Source organism: Anomaloglossus baeobatrachus, chromosome 4 (assembly GCF_048569485.1).
Source record: "Anomaloglossus baeobatrachus isolate aAnoBae1 chromosome 4, aAnoBae1.hap1, whole genome shotgun sequence".
Taxonomy (NCBI): Eukaryota; Metazoa; Chordata; class Amphibia; order Anura; family Aromobatidae; genus Anomaloglossus; species Anomaloglossus baeobatrachus.
Genome location: NC_134356.1, coordinates 150,412,436 through 150,433,105, shown reverse-complemented (window position 1 = coordinate 150,433,105; position 20,670 = coordinate 150,412,436). Strand labels below are relative to the sequence as shown.

Here is a 20,670-nt window from a genome sequence, read left to right as displayed (position 1 = left end):
GGTAGAGACGTGCATGAGGGCCTGTAAACCTGAAGTGCCCATTGTAAGGAAGTGGGTCTATTGTAGTATAGCCCTTAGGGCCTGGAAACCTGAAGTGCCCATTGTAAGGAAGTGGGTGTATTATAGTATAGCCCTTAGGCAGGGCAGCCAAAAATTGGGAGGCTCCACATTGTCCCTGGATAGAGACGTTCATGAGGGCCTGTAAACCTGAAGTGCCCATTGTAAGGAAGTGGGTCTATTGTAGTATAGCCCTTAGGCAGGGCAGCCAAAAATTGGGAGGCTCCACGTTGTCCCTGGATAGAGACGTGCATGAGGGCCTGTAAACCTGAAGTGCCCATTGTAAGGAAGTGGGTGTATTATAGTATAGCCCTTAGGCAGGGCAGCCAAAAATTGGGAGGCTCCACATTGTCCCTGGATAGAGACGTGCATGATGGCCTGTAAACCTGAAGTGCCCATTGTAAGGAAGTGGGTCTATTGTAGTATAGCCCTTAGGCAGGGCAGCCAAAAATTGGGAGGCTCCACGTTTTCCCTGGATAGAGACGTGCATGAGGGCCTGTAAACCTGAAGTGCCCATTGTAAGGAAGTGGGTCTATTGTAGTATAGCCCTTAGGCAGGGCAGCCAAAAATTGGGAGGCTCCACGTTGTCCCTGGATAGAGACGTGCATGAGGGCCTGTAAACCTGAAGTGCCCATTGTAAGGAAGTGGGTGTATTATAGTATAGCCCTTAGGCAGGGCAGCCAAAAATTGGGAGGCTCCACATTGTCCCTGGATAGAGACGTGCATGATGACCTGTAAACCTGAAGTGCCCATTGTAAGGAAGTGGGTCTATTGTAGTATAGCCCTTAGGCAGGGCAGCCAAAAATTGGGAGGCTCCACGTTGTCCCTGGATAGAGACCTGTTAGGTTCTTAGTGCCTCCGTGCTTGCATTTAAAAACCGCACGTGTGTGCCTGTTGGTGGCAGCTTTCTGCTGCATTTGTGTGAGTTTTGCAAAAACTTGGATATAACGCACAAGTCTAGTGAATACACATCAGCACAGCATTGGAAAATGCGCAAGGGCGTTGTCAACGAACAAGGAAGTGGACGTGATGGTGGTGCAGGCAGAGACCGAGGTTGTGTGCAAGCTCTAATTTCGCCACAACAAAGGGCCACATCTAGTCGCTCGCACGTCCTGTCCCAAATTCTTGGGGACCGCAGCAGTACACCGCTCTTGAACCAAGACCAGTGTCAACAGGTTGTTAGTTGGATAGCGGATAATGCTTCCAGTCAGATTGGCACCACCACAAACACTCTGTCTTCCACACGGTCAAGTGTCAGTAGCCGTGATACTGCACCGCACATTTCAGAACCTGATCCTCCTTCCTACCACCAGGCCGAGTACACGTCCACGGACATTACTGATCCCACACTTGGACACTCGGAAGAGCTGTTCGTTCACGTTTCCATTCACAAATTCTGGCCTCTCGCCAGCTCCTGTTGAAGTGGGCCATGACGAGATTGTATGTACAGATGCCCAAATATTTGAGCAGCCACGTTCTCACGAAGTTGGCAACGTGTCTCAACAAGGGGTGGACGATGATGAGACACAATTGTCAGGAAGTCAGGAGGAGGAGCAGGGTGCGGAAGAGGAAGACGACGTGGTGGATGATCCAGTAACTGACCCAACCTGGCAGGAGGATATGCAGAGCGAGGACAGCAGTGCACAGGGGGAGGGAGGCGTAGCATCCCAACAGGCAGTAAGAAGCAGAGTGGTGGCCCCAGGCAGACGTCAGGCAACTGTTCCCCGGAACAACACGACACAAGGTGCCTGTAGAAATGTTAGGTCTTCCCGAGTCTGGCTGTAATACTATTGTATGTATTGAGGATTTCGATTGCGTTAGGGCAATGACAACCAGAGACGAGTTCTTGGTGCAAGACGTTTATAATATGCAACCAGCAAATATGTACATAAACGGAACAAAAACACAGTAGAACATAAATACAGGAAATACCTTCCAGGGACGGAGCGAAAGGGAATTCCCGGGACCGCGCACCGGACTCCCCCAGGGAGACCACCAAGAGCGAACCCCTATACAGGGACTGTCTGGCAATCACCCCAGAAGCCCTAAATGCGCAGCAGCCGGGACACAAAAGGGCAATAGGTAAGTCCAAAAATGTCCGTACGTGATGTGAGTCCAGAGTGGTATTAAACGGAAGGAACCGGGCAGAAGTGCCGACCAAAGACGGCAAACGGAGTCCGGGCACAGCTAGATGATACCAGATGAAGTCCAGAGTCGGTGTCGGTTGTTTTCCAAGAGGATCCGAATAACAATCAGGAACCAAAAGCAGCAGGGCAGGAGCACACAGGAAGCAGTATACTCAGGCACTGGACTAAGCTTTAGGGGCGGCTTTTAAACAGATGGACAGGAAGTAGGGCAACAGAACAGAAAACTCCATGTTAACAAAGGGCAAGCTCTTTCAAAAGAAAACTGGAAAACCCGGAACTCTGACACTGGCAGTTTTTTAAGTTGGCTCCAGATGATTCTAAAAAGGCCATTTGCAACACCTGCCATGCCAGCATCAGCAGGGGTACCAAAACTAGCAGCCTGACCACCACCAGCATGATCAGGCACATGTCAGCCAAGCACCCGACTTTGTGGGAAGTACAACAGAGTCGAGGAGCAGTGCTTGCTGATGTCACTGCTACGTCTTCGCTGGTTGTGCATGCGAGCCAATCCCCTGTCCATGCTGCCTGCGAACAAGCCTCCTCCACTCCTGCACCTGCAGTTGCCTACGCAGAAAGAACACCATCATCAAGCACGTCCTTGTCCCAGCGCAGCGTTCAGTTATCCATTCAGCAAACCTTTGAACGCAGGCGCAAATACACTGCCAACACCCCACATGCCACAGTTCTAAATGCTAACATTTCGCGACTGCTTGCGCTGGAAATGTTGCCTTTTAGGCTGGTTGAGACAGAAGCATTCCGCGACCTGATGGTGGCAGCTGTCCCACGTTACTCGGTCCACAGCCGCCACTATTTCTCCCGGTGTGCCGTCCCCGCATTGCATAACCACGTGTCACAAAACATCACACGTGCCCTGAACAACGCTGTTTCAGCCAAAGTCCACCTAACCACAGACACGTGGACAAGTGCATGTGGGCAAGGCCGCTACATCTCGTTGACGTCACACTGGGTTAATATTGTGCAAGCTGGGAACCAGTCTGAGCGAGGGACGGAACACGTCCTTCACACACCAAGTTTTGCAGGCCCTACCTCAGTCAGGGTTTCACACACACTCTACAGCTCCGGAATGTCATGCTCCTCAGCCTCCTCCTCCTCCTGCGCATCCTGATCCACTTTACCCTCCACACCAGTCCCAAGCTGGAAGTGTCGCGGGCGGAGGAGGGGACGGTGCGCTCTCCCACTGCTCGGGTCCGGCTGACGCTGCTCTACGGCTGCTGCTGCTCGTTGGCTCGAGCGATGGCCGGATCCCGGGGACTCGAGCGGCGCTACTCGCCCGTGAGTGAAAAGGGGTGGTTTGGGTTTTGGGGATATTGTCCGTGACGCCACCCACGGTTGTGGTGATTGTGTGGACACCACCGCTGCTCTGGACGGGGATCCCGGGAGCCTGTGACAGGGAGCAGCTTTGTTGTTATTTCTCCCCTCCGTGGGTAGGGGGGTTGGTTGTCCCGGGGCCTGGTGATGAGGTAGAGATGGATGACAGGCGGGTTGCGGGGCCTGATGAGGTGCAGGGTCGCAGGGGCAGCGCTGTGCCGCACGGCACGGAGGTACTCACTCAGCCCAATGATGATGACACAGTTCACGGTAAAACAAGTGGCTGGATGGACGGGTCACTCGGACGGCTGCGGTTGTTCCTCCCTGCAGGTTAGTGATGACTGTCTCTCCCTGCACCTAAGTTAAGTGTTGGTAGTGATGGTTTCCCAACGGTAACCCGCTCCCCGACCTGGATATGGGCCGGAGGAGCCCCTTTTGCCCACAGGCGCTGGCCCTGGGAGACGGTTGCCCTTGGCGGTGGCAGTGTCTCCCCTTCACGGTTGTACGGTTGCCTTCTATCTGGACTTGGCTGTTTGGAAACCCTGAGGTTCCCTTCACTAACGGATTTGGCAAATTCACGGCGACACCAAGCCTTGCCGGGATCCGAAAGTCCTCTGCCAATGGTGCTGGCTTCTCTTTGTATACCGGTCCGGTACGGCCGGGTCACCACCCGTCCACGGTCCTTACGGCAGACTCCAATCGGCCTCCACTGCAGACGGTCACCACATCCTGCCAACCTTGCTGTCCTGTCCGGGCCACACACCCGGACCAACTTCAGGCTCTTTGCTGTCACTTTTCTCCTCTCTACTACTTTCCTCCTTCCACTTCCTTAGCTTAACTCTCACTGCCTGTGTTTTCCCTCCTCCTCGGTGGGTGGAGACCAACCGCCTGGCTCCACACCCTGGTGTGGACAACAGCCCCTGGGGAAGGCAACAAGGATTTTGTGTTTTGACTATGATATGCCTGCAGGGAGTGTGGGGTGTTTAAGTGTTGTGCTCTGTGGCCCCTGGCTTGTCCAGGGCGACACAGAAGCACTGCAGCACTGCCTCGGCGAAGCGGCAACAGGCAGTGCTGAAGCTAATCTGCATAGGTGACAAACCCCACAATGCAGAAGAGGTGTGGACAGCTCTGAAACAGCAGGCAGATCACTGGCTCACAACTCTGAACCTAAAGCCAGGAAAGGTCGTGTGTGACAATGGCCGGAACCTGGTGGCGGCTTTGAGGCGAGGCCAGCTGACACATGTTCCATGCGTGGCCCATGTGCTCAACCTCGTGGTTCAGCGGTTTCTAAAGTCATACTCAGAGCTGTCTGATCTGCTGGTAAAAGTTCGCCGCCTGTCTGCACATTTTCGAAAGTCACCTACTGCTTCAGCCGGCCTTGCCGGCTTAAGACGCCGTTTGCATCTTCCGGCACACAGACTGGTGTGTGATGTCCCCACGCGTTGGAATTCAACTCTGCACAAGTTGGTCAGGATATGTGAGCAGAAGAGGGGAGTTGTTGAGTACCTGCATCACCTAAGCCGTCGGGAAATGGGTCAAACTCCACACATAACACCTGAGGAGTGGAGATGGCTGTCCGACCTATGCACCATCCGCCAAAACTTTGAGGACTCCACCAAGTTGGTGAGCGGCGATGACGACATTATTAGCGTCACCATACCGCTTCTCTGCCTTCTAAAATGGTCTCTGCTCAAAAAACAACCATGATGCATTGCAGGCGGAGCGCGATGAGTTTGAGCAAGAAACAGTAGTGGGTGTGGGTGATGATAACACACAGCCCAGCCTCGTCTCATCACAACGTGCAGTGGAGGACTATGACGAGGAGGAGAATGAAGACATGGAGCAACTCTCTGGCCAAATTGAGGATATGACATGCAGTCATATCCTCGGTTCAGCGTGGCTGGCCAGAGGACAGGGTAGATGATGAGGAGGAGGAGGAGGAGGAAAGCATGTTCAGTCATCGTGTTGGTCAGGATACTGAAGTGATGGCTGTTAAGAGTCTGGCACACATGGCTGACTTTATGGTAAGCTGCCTGTCTCGTGACCCTCGCGTTAAGAACATCTTGGCCGACAATCATTACTGGTTGGTAACACTGTTAGACCCACGCTAAAAGGAGAACTTTATGTCTCTTATTCCCGAGGCGGAGAGGTCAGGCAAAATGCAGCAGTTCCAGAAGGCCATAGTCACGGAAGTAGGCAAAGCATTCCCCTCACAAAACGCTAGCGGCATAGGTCAGGAATCAGTGGACAACCAAGGCGTACAGCCGAGAGGGGCACAAGTCCAATCCGCCAGAGGTAGGGGAACAGTCTTTAAGATGTGGGACAGTTTTCTCAGCCCCTCACATACCACAGCCCCTGAGGTGAGGGGTAGTGCCACAAGAAATCCTAAGTTTGCCCAGATGCTCAAGGAGTACCTTGCAGATCAAACAACTGTACTCCGACATTCCTCTGTGCCTTACAATTAATGTGTATCCAAGCTGGACACGTGGCATGAATTGGCTCTCTACGCCTTGGAAGTCCTGGCCTGCCCTGCCGCTAGCGTTTTGTCAGAGCGTGTTTTTAGTGCCGCAGGTGGAATCATTACAGATAAACGCACCCGCCTGTCAACTGTAAATGCTGACAGGCTGACTCTGATCAAGATGAAGGGTTGGATTGGGCCAGACTTCACCACACACACCAACAGCAAATTACAGCGGAATTTAAAGTTTGTAACGGGAATTTGCCATGTACCTCCACTCACCCATGGTAACACACTTCTGGACTTTGGCTAATCGCTGGACTGCTCCTCCTTCTCCTCATGCGCCATCATGGTGACCGTTACAATAGTTAAGCCGTTGTTTCAGGTATACCCCCAGTGGTAAATTTTTTCGCCCATTCTTTCTGAATGGGCATTACAACGACAGGAGACCCGCTCCTTTGCAATGGGAACAATGTTTTGAGGCCCTCATGCACATCTCTATCCAGGGACAATGTGGAGCCTCCCAATTTTTGGCTGCCCTGCCTAAGGGCTATACTACAATAGACCCACTTCCTTACAATGGGCACTTCATGTTTACAGGCCATCATGCACGTCTCTATCCAGGGACAATATGGAGCCTGACGCTGCCACCGACTGCCACACACATGCTGTTTTTAAATGCAAGCACGGACGCAATAAGAACCTAACTGGTTTTTAGGAGCGACAATTACTGAGAAGTCTGACACTATCAGACACTGCTGACTGACGTGTATTATACACTAGACTTGTGCGTTATATAATAGTTTGTGCAAAACGCGCACCTGTACCCTGCCACCGACTGCCACACACATGCTGTTTTTAAATGCAAGCACGGACGCAATAAGAACCTAACTGGTTTTTAGGAGCGACAATTACTGAGAAGTCTGACACTATCAGACACTGCTGACTGACGTGTATTATACACTAGACTTGTGCGTTATATAATAGTTTGTGCAAAACGCGCACCTGTACCCTGCCACCGACTGCCACACACGTGCTGTTTTTAAATGCAAGAACGGACGCAATAAGAACCTAACTGGTTTTTAGGAGCGACAATTACTGAGAAGTCTGACACTATCAGACACTGCTGACTGACGTGTATTATTATACACTAGACTTGTGCGTTATATAATAGTTTGTGCAAAACGCGCACCTGTACCCTGCCACCGACTGCCACACACGTGCTGTTTTTAAATGCAAGCACGGACGCAATAAGAACCTAACTGGTTTTTAGGAGCGACAATTACTGAGAAGTCTGACTCTATCAGACACTGCTGACTGACGTGTATTATACACTAGACTTGTGCGTTATATAATAGTTTGTGCAAAACGCGCACCTGTACGCTGCCACCGACAGACACACACGTGCTGTTTTTAAATGCAAGCACGGACGCAATAAGAACCTAACTGGTTTTTAGGAGCGACAATTACTGAGAAGTCTGACACTATCTGGACTGTTTTAGACTGTGTACACCAGCCCCAGATATGATGAAGGCTGGTATACGGTCACCACTAGGAATGGCTATATACCCTGCCTGCCTGCCTGCCTGTATACTGCTACAATAGTCCTGACAAGGACTCTTCTGGTCACTAGCCTGTATTCCGACCTGGCTATACCCTGCCTGTATATAGCAACAATAGTCCTGAGAAGGACTCTGCTACTGTACTCCGACCTGGCTATACCCTGCCTGCCTGTATACAACTAGAATAGTCCTGAGAAGGACTTCTGGTCACACTGTTTGCAGCCCTGCTCCGGAACTAACTATAAAGGGCCGCAAAGCTTTCCCTGAATCAGCGACACTCTCCCTGCACTGACTGTCTGGATAGTTGTGAGCAGAGCACAGCGCGCCGGCCGGTATAAAGGCTCGGTCACGCTGTGCAGGCCGGCCAATCACTGCAATTCCACAACTAACAGGGCTGTGGCATTGCAGTGGTCTGCCAGCCAATCCCTGCATGAGGGCTGGCTCTCAAAAGAGCGCCAACATGCAGAAATGAAGACCACGAGTACAGCACGAGTATCGCGAGATTACTCGGTCCCCGCCGAGCAGCCCGAGTACAGCGATACTCGTGCGAGTACCGAGTAGTTACAAGCATGCTTGCTCATCACTAATAATTATCTGTGTGTCTATATAGCAATCACGCAGACCCATAATATGATTCTAAGTTGTATAGTCACGAAGGGGTTACCAAGGATGAGTGAAAAGATGTACAAACAATGAAAGTCTTCATAATGATGAGCAAAAGTCTTATCAGTAGTTTCACACAGAAAGAATGTATAATTAATGAACAGATGTATTTTACAGCATACCGGGAAGAGCTGGGGAGTGAAATACTACCTAGAATCTGTGTTCTAGTTCCAAGGTCAATGATGCATTCTGTATAATTGAATCTATCCAATACAAGAGTTGTTGGTGACGCTGGCTCAAAGAGAACACGTCTTGTGTGATCATTGTCTGATTCATTAACATCAGCTCTGATATATAGCTAATACGGCACCGACCTCTGAATATCCTAAATGAAGATACCATTAGCTATATTCAACTAAATTTCTCCCTTGACAAATGTACCCTACCCTTTCTAACAGATGTTTTGCAACCCTACACCTACACCTGTGAGACACCTGACACAAAAGATAAATTATTTAGTTGATGCCTGAGTTGGCAATATTGTGAAGGCACTAAAAAAATACCACTACCTACAAAGGTAATTCCCTGCATAATTTGGATCAGACACGGTAAAGTGCCAAGAAGACCTTTTTAGCTTGTTCAGTACCAAATTTTCAGCAGGCACCACTAACAATACCTATACATAAATTTCACTGCGTAATATAGAGGTAGCAATTTAAGTTGCAAAGAAGCACTTTTTAGATAGTTCCTGTTATGATTCAGTGACCAATGAGGATCAGAAAAAGGACAAAACTCGGAAACCCAAAAAATAACAAGAGTGGCTGGAACTTAACGGACTGCATACCTAATTACAATCTTTACAATCAGTAGGTCTTAAGCTTCCTAGTTCCTTTCTGCCCCCTAAACAATATCATCCCGCAGAAACATTTATTTTGTTAGTTTCTCATTACATTAATAATTTCATACAAAAGGTAGACAAGGGTGAATTACGTATTAGGAATAACATCACAGCAGTTGAGAAACAAGCAATCGATAGACTAAAAGAGGATCCTAGGTTAATCATCAAACCAGTGGACAAGGGGGGTGCAATTGCCATCATGGAAAAATCCTATTATACACAAGAGATTATGCAACAATTGAGTAACTCTTCCACTTATACGCCAGTCTCTAGTGATCCTACACCCCGTATTAGAGCCAAAATTCTCACACTGGTAATAAGCATAAGACTATAGGAACCATTGATTTAAACGCCTCTGAATACCTCATTAATCATCACCCGGTCACCCCAGTATTCTACACACTCCAAAAAATTCACAAAAATTTACAACAACCACCAGGTAGGCCTACAGTAGCGTCAACTGACTCCATCCTTTCACCCCTTGCCAAATTTATCAATAGAATCCTTTCACCTCTTGTTCCTTTGATTCCATTATTCCTCAAAGACACCGGTCACTTTCTCACTCTGCTTCAAGATTTTCCCACTCTATCTGAGAATTGTCTTCTTGTTACCCTTGATGTTAACAGTCTCTACACCAGCATTGACCATGATGCTGGGGTGGGGGCTGTTATGTGGTTCCTAGACTTCCATTCCAATTTCACTACAGGACAGAAGGAACTGTGTAAGGATTTCCTGAACATCATTCTTTGAGAAAATTTCTATCTCTTTGGTGACCAATTTTATGTGCAGCGGAGGGGGACTGCTATGGGATCGCACGTAGCGCCCTCTTACGCTAACATATTCATGGCGCAGTTTGAGCATAATTTTATTAATTATCATCCATTTACTTTATCACATATCAAATTATGGAAACGCTTCATCGATGACGTGTTCATCATCTGGGATGGCCCTGAGGATCTTTTACTACAATTCTTTTATGATATCAATACCTTCATACCCGGGATCACATTCATCATTCACTATGATAAATACAGGATCAATTTTCTTGAAACTACAGTCATACACAACCTTGAGCATAAAATTTCGACAGATCTTTTTGTAAAACACAGCGATCAAAATAGTCTCCTCCATTACACTAGTAGTCACCCTGCTCATATAAAAAAATCTCTTCCCCATTCAACACACACCCGCATTTCCAGGATTGTATCTGATACTCATACCCATGCCATTAGACACTAGGAGATGACACAAACGTTTCTGGTTCGAGGTTATCCTCCAAATTTAACCGCTCCTAGAGAAACCAGTGTAAGGCTATGTGCCCACGGGAGCTCGTACCTGCGGATACATCCGCAGGTACGGCCGCATGTTTACCGCAGCTGCCTGCCAGCATCCGCAGCTATTTTTAACTGCAGTAGTACAGCGAAATAGCTGCGGTAAACCTGCGGATATTCATGCGATTTACCTGCGAACGTCTTGGCCTCTATCTCCATAGTGGAGGAGCGGGATTTCCGCAGGTATTTCCGCAGGAATAATTGACATGCAATTATGTGCGGCTGCGGGACATCCACAGCATATTCCGCAGCCGCACATACCGCAGTGTGGACACAGACACTCCCCATGTCCCACAGGATAACATATAACATGGGGAGTGTCTGTACTTGCTGAAACCTGCAGATTTATCTGGAAAATCCAGATAAATCCGCAGGTTTTCCGCGACAAAATTCGCAGAAGCAAGCTCCTGTGGGCACATAGCCTAAATGTTAACACACAAAAGGGTCCATGTATTAGTCTTGTCACTACATTTCACCCCTTACATTCAGTGATCAAAGGCATTATTCACCAACACTGGCCCTTACTTGGTAAAGCCTATCCCGGAGTTTCAGAATAATCCGTTGTTTTGTCACAAATGTTCTCGTAACTTACGTGATCATCTGGTTCGAGCTGACATTGGCTCAGATAAAATTCAGACTCGACAAACTTTCTTAGCAACACCTAGAAAAGGCAATTTCCTTTGCCTTGGGTGCCTACAATGCTCACACATGATTAAGGGCGATTTCGCCACCCATCCCCGCTCTGGAAAACGGATAGCCATCAACAGCTTCTTTACCTGCGATAGTTCATTTGTCATTTATCTTATTAAAACCACCCAGCGTATCCGTGACCGCATTAGCAAGCACAAGTCCACTATTCGGTGTAAAATGACCCTATTACCCATCCCACATCATTTTCTAAGTAGCGGCAACAACATCTCCCAACTCCGGTTTCAATTATTGGAGCTGGTAGATTTATCTAGGAGGGGCGGCAACAGAATAAAAAAACTTAAAGAACGGAAGTCCTTTTGGATTCATTACCTACAGATGCTCGAACCCCATGGTCTTAATAGGGAATATGAGGTTCCTTACTAATGCTTATTATATGCTTGTATTTGTACTTTATACTTATGCCTGATCCTTATTAACTTAATCCAGCTTCTAAAGGATCTACTGATTTATCTATATGTCTCATGGGTTTATAACAATGATTAAAAGTATTAGTATTTTGTTGATTATACTAATTTGCTTTCTTTTTCTCCTTTTAGAGTTCTCAGGCCAGATTTAGCACCTTCTGAGCACATATGGGCATGCCACTCAGCTTACTAGGATCACAGAATTATTTACACCAGCCCTTTTCCTTCTATAGTGCCTGCATATACCGTCATGCCCCCTCAACGTTTTACACTGGGCAAACATTTCTCCTGCACTTTACACTTTGGACACCGGCAACATCAGAACAATCCTCCCACTGCTCTCCTGTGTGTTATTGTGTTCTCTGCGCATGTCTGGACACCATGAATTCCACAGCTGCAGCTGTCTGACAGAACAGGAAGTATCATTACATTGCATAGCGTCCATCCATTATAAAAGCTGCACTTCACAATAGTGAAAAGGAGGGTGATGCAACTTAGCTGGGGTAAGATCCGACATGCAAGGAAAGCACTCTGGTAATGCAAGGGTCGAATAGAAGAAGAAGAAGAATCCAGCTTCCGGAATAGTAAAAACGTTTTCAAAATTTTATTAAGGACGTAAAATTGATATAATGACAATGACAAAAATAGGGATCCCGTATGCGGCTATGACAGGCTTGACAAAGAACGCAGGTGGCGTTCGAAACGCGTAGTCGCATAGCCGCATACGGGCTCCCTATTTTTGTCATTGTCATTATATCAATTTTACGTTCGTAATAAAATTTTGCATAAGTTTTTACTATTCCGGAAGCTGGATTCTTCTTCTTCTTCTACCTCACAATAGTGGTTACCTGATTCCCCTGTGCTTCCATGTGCTAGATAATTATGTGTTTTACCGCTTTGCTGTTACTATAATCATACTTTAAATGTTTTTTTCAGTATGTATATGTGCCGCCCTCGTGCGCAGCAGCCGACACTGCTCGGATCCGGACCTTCTCCTTGGGCAGTGGCTCGGGGGTCTCCGGACCTGGGGGTCTCGCGGACACGCCGAATAAATAGGGGGACGTAGTTATACGGGCTAGGCTGTAGTAAGTTCGTGACGCCACCCACGGTGTGTGGTGAGGTGGGACACCACCGATGCTGTTGTGGGGCACCCGGTGGCGAGGTTGTGCAGCAAGTTGTTAACCCCTCTGTGGGTAGGGATGGTGGCTCCGGGGCCCAGAGGCTCAGTGCAGGGGATGGTAACCGCAGGGAGTGCTGTTGTACTCACTTTTAGTAAAACACACGAGACTCTGGTAAACCAAGGTGGTGGTTGCTGGTGCCGCGGCCGGTTGCATTTGGGTCCCACACCCGGCTGGTAGTCTATATCCTCTTCCTGCAATGTTTGTGTAAGGTGAACTTTCCCAGTGTGAAACTCAGGAGTCCGCTCCCGGCTGGATGTGGCCTAAGGAGCTGTGCCCGCAGACGCTGACCCATGGGATCTATGGGCCCTGGCGGTGACCTCTTATCCCTAATTGGTGGGCTGTTGTCTTCAATGAGGGACTTTGGGTGGGACAGGACCTCTAGTCCTGGCCTCAATCGGTTAATTAGCTGGTTCCAGTCATTTCTGGTGCCGACTTCAGGGTCCAAGTACCAACTTTTGTGCTACGGTTTCCGGGTCGGTTCCCCGTATCGGTACCGGCGGGCTACAACCCTGTCCCGGTCCACCGTTCTCCTGCTGACGGAGACCTCCGCCTGCCTCCTAGCCAGTAGCACCAGGTCTCCTACCCTGGTACTGTTCAACTTGGACTTGACCGCTGGAGCTACCCCTAGCTCCAGCCCACGCCCCTCTCCAAACCGAACTCAGAGCCGATCTGAACTTGACTGACTGTTTTCCCGCCCCGAGCTGTCTAGACCCCTGGGTGGGTGTGTCCCAACCACCTGGTCACGCCCACTGGTGTGTCCATCTGTCCCTAAGGGGGTGTGACTAGGGTTTACTGGTTGGCTGAATGTTGCCTTGTGAGGGAAGGTGTAATGCGGGGGCCTGTTTGTCACTACCTGGTTTTGCCAGGGCGTCACATATATGCTAGTTCTCTTTTCCAGACTTTTGTGCTTTTGATACCCAGTACATTGAGCTTGTATCCCTAGTCCCACATAGCACACTGCAGGTCTTTTTACCAGGTAATTGGTTTTCATATAAGCTTGTTGCTTTATACTGTGACCCTTTGGGATTTTAAGGATCCACTCCCTCTCTTCCAGGCTGTTTTGCACCTTTTGCCCAGCAGTACAGTCTGCATCTGACCCAACTTTTTCTATTTACTTGCCTGTGCAGCAGTCTTCAGGTAAACCTTCAAGTGGATAGTTTTCCATGTTGTATTTTCTTAGTTAGGCATAGAACTAATGAGGATTCATGTTATATCATGATAGGCCCACATTCCTGATCCTGATCAACTATAAATGTGAGAAATGGTTACCCCTGTGATGATTACTCAGTGCGAGGTCCTTTTACATGATTAATGAGGTATAGAATCAGATATTATGGGGCTCTGTTTTGTGTATACACATGTGATCTGTTGCTCTCAGTGACTTACTACCCCCAGACTTGTCCATTGGGTTACTTCTACAGGTTGCTGTGTAAAACCATAAGGATTCTAGTTGCCTGATTCTCTTTCATACTGGCAGACTTACTCCATACCACTGAGGTTTACAGCTTAATTTTCCTCATGCAAGCGGTGTGCAGGTAGATATTGTCTGTCTTCTCAAAAAAATATATCCCTCTATTTAGGTATATGCTACCCTTATGTTATGTATAGATCGTTATACGTATTGTATATTCACAGAAATACAGTATTCTAAGACACAAATTTATTTAGGACGAGTACTTGTTCAAATCAAGCGCATTGATTCTTGAATATACAGGTAATTAAAGACTGTAATTGCTATAAATAATATCAGGCACATGTGATATCTCCCTCTTCTTCATGATCTTTTATCTCTTCTTCATCCTTGTAGTCTCTTGTACATATGATCAGTTCACAGTCAAGATCTATCATTTTTAAGGTTTCATTTCAAATAGGTCCCGTTTTTGGTGAGTGCATGTTCGTACGTGTAATAAATACCTTGGTATACCACACTGTTTCTACTTACCATACCACGAACCTCCCTTTCCAGACGCGTTGTGCAATTTTCTCAGCATTCACACTACCGCGTCAGCACAAATCTTCATTAATTCTGGCTTTTCCTTTTACGATTGCTGATGATTCTATCTATTGATTATCTATATGCATTATGTACACTATTTCTTTCTGTTATGGAATATTCATATTATAACTATGATGTAATATGTATACAGTGCTGGCCAAAAGTATTGGCACCCCTGCAATTCTGTCAGATAATACTCAGTTTCTTCTTGAAAATAATTGCAATCACAAATTCTTTGGTATTATTATCTTCATTTAATTTGTCTTCAATGAAAAAAAATAAAATTGTGATAAAGCCAAATTTGATATAATTCCACGCCAAACATAAAAAAGGGGGTGGACAAAAGTATTAGCACTGTTTGAAAAATCATGTGATGCTTCTCTAATTTGTGTAATTAACAGCACCTGTAACTTACCTGTGGCACCTTACAGGTGTTGGCAATAACGAAATCACACTTGCAGCCAGTTGACATGGATTAAAGTTGACTCAACCTCTGTCCTGTGCTCTTGTGTGTACCACATTGAGCATGGAGAAAAGAAAGAAGACCAAAGAACTGTCTGAGGACTTGAGAATCCAAATTGTGAGGAAGCATGAGCAATTTCAAGGCTACAAGTCCATCTCCAAAGACCTGAAGGTTCCTGTGTCTACAGTGCGCAGTGTGATCAAGAAGTTTAAAGCCCATGGCACTGTGGCTAACCTCCCTAGATGTGGAAGGAAAAGAAAAATTGCTGAGAGATTTCAACGCAAGATTGTGCAGATGGTGGATAAAGAACCTCGACTAACATTCAAACAAGTTCAAGCTACCCTGCAGTCTGAGGGTACAACAGTGTCAACCCGTACTATCCATCGGCGTCTGAATGAAAAGGGACTGTATTGTAGGATACCCAGGAAGACCCCACTTCTTACCCCGAGACATAAAAAAGCCAGGTTGGAGTTTGCCAAAACTTACCTGAGAAAGCCTAAAATGTTTTGGAAGAATGTTCTCTGGTCAGATGAGACAAAAGTAGAGCTTTTTGGGAAAAGCAATCAACATAGAGTTTACAGGAAAAAGAAAAGAGGCATTCAAAGAAAAGAACACGGTCCCTACAGTTAAACATGGCGGAGGTTCCCTGATGTTTTGGGGTTGCTTTGCTGCCTCTGGCACTGGACTGCTTGACCGTGTGCATGGTATTATGAAGTCTGAAGACTAACAACAAATTTTGCAGCGTAATGTAAGGCCCAGTGTGAGAAAGCTGGGTCTTCCTCAGAGTTCAAGGGTCTTCCAACAGGACAATTACCCAAAACACACTTCAAAAAGCACTAGAAAAGGGTTTGATAGAAAGCACTGGAGACAACTAAAGCGGCCAGCAATGAGTCCAGACCTGAATCCCATAGAATACCTGTGGAGAGATCTCAAAATGGCAGTTTGGAGAAGGCACCCTTCAAATCTCAGGAACCTGGAGCAGTTTGCCAAAGAAGCATGGTCTAAAATTCCAGCAGAGCATTGTAAGAAACTCATTGATGGTTACCAGAAGCGGTTGTTCGCAGTTATTTTGGCTAAAGGTTGTGCAACCAAGTATTAGGCTAAGGGTGCCAATACTTTTGTTTGGCCCATTTTTGGAGTTTTGTGTGAAATGATCAATGATCAATTTTTGTTTCATTCTCTTTTGTGTTTTTTTCATTGCAAGCAAAATAAGTGAAGATAATAATACCAAAGAATTTGTGATTGCAATCATTTTCAAGAATAAACTGAGTATTACCTGACAGAATTGCAGGGGTGCCAATACTTTTGGCCAGCACTGTATGTAAAACTAGTTATTGATAAAATGTTTTTCTGTTTTTTGTCATTTAGACAGTATGTTTGACAAAGGCTGCCATAGCCGAAACGTCACCATCTTACTGTACCATCTGACTGTTATTTTCTTGCATCCAATTTTTTGCAAATAAATTATTTTGTTAAAGCATATTGTATTCTGGACTTTCCAATTTTTTTTCTTATTGAGTGCCAGAGTTATATTCTCTTGCAGACCTAATACTGACACACAACCAGAAGTAGCCATGGGGCGTGCCTATGATGACCTAGTCGCTTCGACATAGCCGAAGAACTAAATATTCTTACAGAAAGAAATATTAGAAAAGATAATCTGCCTCGGAGTAGTCCCCAAAGATATAGATAGCCCCCCACATGTAAAGACTACGGTGATATAAGAAAACACAATACTTAGCAAGAGGACAGTTTTAGCAAAGATGAGGCCCAAACTATCTGCATAGGAAAGGATAGGAAAGAGCACTGACTGCAGCCGTAAAAACCCTAGAAAATACCAGCACACCTGATATGGAAAAATACTGAGCCTACACAGGCTCTCCCCCACTATATCAGTACTCTGTTGTTACTAGGATCCAAAAAAAACACTGATATAGAGGAGGGACTGAATTTTGTACTAAGCATGACAAAACACAATACATGGCAGAACATGGAGCAAGGTACACAGATACTCCCCCCAGCAGGGATGGATCCAACTCCACCAAGAACTCCACACAGGCAAAATAACAAAGAAGTGGAAACCATAAGCAGAGGTACAAACACCAACGTGTTGTGAATGTTAGTTATGTTTTGGCTGCTGGGAGGCTCCCTCTGGTGGCCAGGAATGGTTTGGACTTGGACCAGGTGTGTTGTGCAATGGGTGTTTCCTTTGCTAACTCTCTGCTTATTTAAATCCTGGTCTGATAGCAGGTGATACCGGATGTCAGTTGTTCTTTGTATCACCAGCCTGCTTCATTCTGTTCCACACCAAATCTACCCCAGATAAGTGCTTGCTCTTTATTTATTGTTTGGTTCTTTTGCTCTTTTCTGGGTTTGTCACTTGCTGTGGTTGGTTTCAGTTTATTTGCTTGCAGGGATTTTCCCCCTCAGTTGCTTAGCTGGGGAACTCCCTGCAGTTCTGTTTGGAGTATAGCTCCTTTGGGTCCATGTGTTTGTGGCTTGTTGAATTTGTTATGATTCTTGTTTTCTGTTCATTGGTATGACAAAAGCACCTGGTATAGGACGGAGTTCAGATCGTGCGATCTGAGGGCCTTTTTGTGCTATCAGGAATTTGGAATTTTGCAGGGTTTTTCTCTGGCCAGCATCAGTAACTTTCCTGTCCTTTCCTATTTTAGTCAGTGGGGGCCTCACCTTTTGCTAATCCTGTCATCTATCTGTGTATTGTGTTTTTCCTATATCACAGCAGTCTTTGAATGTGGGGGGCTTGCTATTCTTGGGAAAAAGAAAATATTTCAGCTCACCTCTCTTCACTCTAGGATCCACCACCGATGCACGGAACGCCCTGGCCCGGGCGGAGAAACACAATTATGCAGAGGAAAAAATCCAGCATCAGAAGGAGAAAAAGTAGTAATAAAACTTGAACTTTATTGGATCCATTAAAAACAGGAAACAACACGCATGGGAGCTGGGGACACACAGTGAAACACAGGACTATCCTACGCGTTTCAACCTTGCGGTCTTGGTCATGGATAATTTGGTGTCTCCAGAATGAGAGATTTAAAGCTGTGCAAGAAAAGGGGGACGTCATAGGTGCTAATTAGAAACAAACATTCATAGAGCTGTGCACTCGTTTAAAATCATGAAAAAAAGGGAAGAAAAAGGGACAATGAGAATCACAATGTGAGTTGCAGACAGAGACACCAAAAAAAACACATAAATAAACACAAATTGATGAAAAAAAGAAAAACAAAAAGAAAAATGTATTAAAAAAAGTTATATGTATATATACATGAGAATACAAAATAAAAATGAATGTATATGTATTCATAATAAAATCTTTATGTCCATGTATATCAGGTATAAAGAAGCAAAAAGCAAGATTTATGCACCTGTACAGATATGTGCAAGTACCCAGGCACGCATCTGTGCGAATGTATAGACATGTACGCCTGGAGCGGGATTATAGGAAATACAAGCGTTTTGTTGAGAGAAAAATATATGTGTGCCTCCCAATAAATGTCGAAGCTATGAAAAAAGCCTTATTTTTGATTTTAATAATAAATGCCCTGTTGATTTATTATGTTGGTAAGGATTAACAAGCTTTTATGTGAGATATTTCCACTCTTGCAGCATCGCAGGTGCGGCTCACCACGGCCAGGCATTAGGAAGCACTGCAGAAAAAACTGCTGTGCAATAGGTATGTGGCTACAATGGGGAACCGCAACAACGGCGATGTATACAAGAACTAAAATATAATGGAATATATCTATTGGAAATTTAAGCATACCTTAGTTAAACAAATTGGCTTGCGACATGCATCAATGTGGAAACATGAATATGAAAAAAAGGGAAATGGAAAAAAAAAAATGGAAATATGTTCTATCAAATGTATTAAAGGCCAAAAAATGATAATAATGTAATTTTGACCAAGCCGTGAATACGGCTCGTTGAAATGGGACCCAAAATTCAATGTAGTAAAAGCTGCGGTGTGATTGATGCGGCCATAACAGGAACCGCAACAGCAATCTAATACATGTCCACACCATCAAAAATGCAACAAACCAATCGTTTCGTAATTAGAGGGAATAACGTGTATTCAAGGATTTAATGGTTAATATTGAAAATATTCAATGTGACTTAATAGAATAACACGTAATGGGGAATTTGTGATTAAGAAAAAAAAGGAGTTATTGGTGAGTTCGTCAGAAAAAATTAATAAAATGTTGAATGTGTGTATAAATTTGAAAAAATGTGATGAATGTTTATGTGGTTGTTGTATATGCTAACAATATTGAGTAATGAGATCCTGACGAGTGTTTGGACCATATGGTATGCGGGTGTTAAGTTTGAAAATCCAAAAGGATTCCCTGTTGAGCTCCCATGCGTGTTGTTTCCTGTTTTTAATGGATCCAATAAAGTTCAAGTTTTATTACTACTTTTTCTCCTTCTGATGCTGGATTTTTTCCTCTGCATAATTGGGCTTGCTATTCTTGTCTATTTTCTGAGGCAGAGAGTTATTCATCTTTCCTTCCTTTAGGATAGTTAGTTCTCCGGCTGGGTTCGCGGTGCACAGGATGTTAGTTCACCCATCGGCTACTTCTAGTTGTGATGGTTAGTAAGGGGATGGTGGCCAGATTAGTTGCCAATGCTCTTGTCACCTTTTACCAATGATCTGTGGTGGTCTTCCATGGTTCCGGATCATAACACCAATGTATCTGAGAGGAGTTCTGGTAGACACAGAGAAAAGGGCTGGTTTCAGAATGTCCTTAGCACACAGGAGATACATTGAGCCCCGGCCAGGAACAACAGAACACTACTCAGTTATATCGGTCCAATCCGAATGGCCTGATTGCAAATCCTCGCCAGCTGGCTGGTTCCCATTCAGCAAGTCAACTGCACTACCAGCACTGACCACAAGAGGGAGCCCCAAACTGGAATCTAATTCAAATGTTTTTGCAACTTTCCCCCCCCCCTTGAGGAGGGGTCACCGAACCCTCACCAGAACTCCCGGGTTTGTCAGGATGGGCTCGATGAAAAGCACGGATCACGTGATCAGCATGTATGTCGGAAGCAACCACCCAAGAATTATCCTCCTGACCATAACCTTTCCACTTGACCAGGTATTGGAGCTTCCGTCTGGTAATACGGGAATCCAAAATCTTCTCCACTACATATTCCAGATCCCCTTCGACCAACATAGGGTCAGGAGGCGCAGCCATGGGCACTACCGGTTCAACATACTTTTTCAACACAGACTTATGAAAGACATTGTGAATCTTGAAAGTCTCTGAGAGAGCCACACGGAAAGAAACAGGATTAATTATCTCCAAAATCTCATGAGGTCCAAAAAACCTTGGCTTAAATTTCGGAGAAGAAACTTTCATAGGAACATGTCATAGAGAAAAACTGTGGAAAAGAAAGCTTTGATGTTTTTTGCCTGTTGTCCTGATGAATGGAGCTGAGACTCCTGAAACGCGTTAACCTTTGCATGAAAATAAAGAAACATTAATCTTATCTTTAATCCGATCTG

General features: G+C 45.8%; 1 protein-coding gene across 6 annotated transcripts in view; it reads right to left on the bottom strand.

Moving 5' to 3' along the window:
• The window catches only part of TENM2 (teneurin transmembrane protein 2), a 4,009,156-nt gene that overhangs the window by 212,486 nt on the left and 3,776,000 nt on the right, over positions 1–20,670 (bottom strand). The window lies entirely within an intron of this gene.